The sequence below is a fragment of the Cucurbita moschata genome, unplaced genomic scaffold (genome assembly GCF_002738365.1).
Source record: "Cucurbita moschata cultivar Rifu unplaced genomic scaffold, Cmos_1.0 Cmo_Scf00094, whole genome shotgun sequence".
NCBI lineage: Eukaryota > Viridiplantae > Streptophyta > Magnoliopsida > Cucurbitales > Cucurbitaceae > Cucurbita > Cucurbita moschata.
The window spans coordinates 572,864-575,320 of record NW_019268610.1 but is presented as its reverse complement, the minus strand read 5'-3'; the positions used below and the strand labels follow the sequence as shown (position 1 = coordinate 575,320).

The 2,457-nt window shown below is 33.9% G+C and overlaps 2 non-coding genes across 2 annotated transcripts; both read right to left on the bottom strand.

Annotated features, from left to right (window-relative positions):
• Window positions 1–1,192: 1,192 nt before the first annotated feature.
• TRNAP-UGG lies at window positions 1,193–1,264 on the bottom strand. Its single transcript has one exon. It is a non-coding gene; the product is annotated as a tRNA-Pro (tRNA).
• Window positions 1,265–1,370: 106 nt separating this feature from the next.
• Window positions 1,371–1,442, bottom strand: TRNAP-AGG. The gene has a single exon. It is a non-coding gene; the product is annotated as a tRNA-Pro (tRNA).
• Window positions 1,443–2,457: the final 1,015 nt, after the last annotated feature.

Genomic DNA, 2,457 nt, shown 5'->3' with positions numbered 1-2,457 from the left:
GAGAGAGGTATAGAATAGTACAACAAACCAACAAGACAAGAATGGACTCATAAGATGGGTGGTCAGGGAAGCGATTTCTTTTGGGTTATCCGCCAAGGAAATGATCAAGGAATTCTCTATACACGGCTCAGAGATGACCGTATTGTTGCACTTCCAAAGTAAAGTACCGTAGGCAAGTGAAGTTTTTGAACATGAAAGCGTGTAGAACTCAGATCCACTTTCTCTTTGATTCGAAAACTTCAAATTTGATCTTCCTTTCATCTCTGGGTGACTGAGAGAGAATTTAGGCCTAGCGTGCATCCGATTCGGTCAACCATAATGTACAAAGCGGATTGATTAAATGGGCTTGAAGTTCCATTATCGAAGATCTCTACTAGGTTTAGTGCACTTTGGTAGTTGCGAATGTTGCCGTAATCGAATGTCTTTCTCATTCGACATTCTCTCTTACCAAGCACTCATACTCGCCAGGGTTGAGGAGACAGCCCGTGAGCTAATTGGGTTTCGAGATTGGTATGCGTAAAAAGAGCTCACTTTCGACTTTCTCCTCGGCGTTTTGTGCCCGGGTCTGGTTCAGGAAAGGGTCTGATCTCTTTCATTGGAGCACATTGATGCCGAAGGAGTCTTCCAAACCGGTGGAGAGGCTATGATGACTTCAGGCTATTCAAATAACATGACTGATACTACAAAGAAAGGGTATCTAAGTCACACTAGTGAAATAACTTTTTCATAATAATTATCTTGATATATGATACCAAAAACCTGCCTGATGACTGATAAGGTAAGGGGTTTCAAAAGAAAAAAGAATGACAATTCTACGTGTGATAGAAAAGGAGATTTTTTTTTTCAGTGTGTGCGGTTCGCCTGCCTTCCTGACCACGGATCCAAACCGGTGGAGAGGCTATGATGACTTCAGGCTATTCAAATAACATGACTGATACTACAAAGAAAGGGTATCTAAGTCACACTAGTGAAATAGAAAAGGAGATTTTTTTTTTCAGTGTGTGCGGTTCGCCTGCCTTCCTGACCACGGATAGGCGATGGGGCTTTGCACTTCAGCCCCTATCAAGGTGACAGGATTCGAACCTATGAAATTTATATTGAAGTTGTGCATTGCCACGCATTCCTTTGGGTTAGGCCCCATTGATAACTAAACAATTTTTTTTCTTTCAAAATTGTCCTTTTTTCTTTTGGAGGGGCATTCCGAGAATCAAACTCGAGACCTCTTGCAACCAAAGCAAGAATCATACCACTAGACCAAATGCCCTTATCATGGACTATATATTAAGTTGTTTATGGAATGTATCATCATTATATTAAAAGATCATTATCATTCAATTTCTCCGAGGCTCATCTTTTGAGAAATGAACATAGGGGCATTCTGAGAATTGAACTCGAGACCTCTCGCACCCTAAGCGAGAATCATACCACTAGACCAAATGCCCTTTTTAAGATAAATGCAACATTTTTAACTCCTACTCAATATATTTTTTTCTCTCAAATTTGAAATCTATTTTCTTGAGCGGTTGTTGGACTATAAAACAAAAAGTTGATGGTCTAGTATTTTACTTGTAAGTAAGACATGTAATATTGAATTGTTCTAATATGCAAGTGTTATCAAATAAACTACCAATATTCAATTGATTGGTCTGAGGTTATCGATAAAAAAGATTTGTCTAACCCAACAAATGAATCAAACTAATCAATTTGGGTTGGGTTGAATTTAATTCGGCTCAGTTCATCAGTTTGTTTGATTTAATTCTTCTATTTTGCTTCGTATGACAAAAATGAAGTTGTATTGAATGTACCATAGTTTGATTTATGACAAACTCATATGAAATATAATTGCATTAATAGTACTAAGAGTTGGAGTCTATAAACATTTCATGAACTTAAGTGCAACCACTACAACAAATAATAGATATGATAGCTTATGAAAAACGCTATCATAGACTTTTTATAACGTTTTTCAAACGTCGTGACAGCCCATGTTATTAAAAGTTTGAGACTTTTTATATTGTCTTTTTCCAGCTATAAAAAATGCTATAATAGAGTATGATACTATAGCTTATATAAATTGCTATAAAAACATTTTATAGCATTTTTTTTAGAGCTATAATATTTTTAATATAACTAAAATATTGGCTATTTTTTACTTCTAAAAGCATTTTCTTAATGTTATAATATAGTATTTATAGCTTTAATCTTATGTTATGATAAATGTTATTTAATCATTTATAATTACTATAATTAATGTAATAATTTTTTTAATGACATTTCTTTTATGTTGTATAAATTTTATTATAATTTTTATTTTTGATTAAAAGACTCAGACAATACTTTTTTAATATAATCTAACATGAAAGAATATTTTATAACACAATAAATATGAAGGGACTTCCATTCATAATTAAAATTTTACAATAAAGTATTCAATTTGATGAACATAAAATTTAGGAA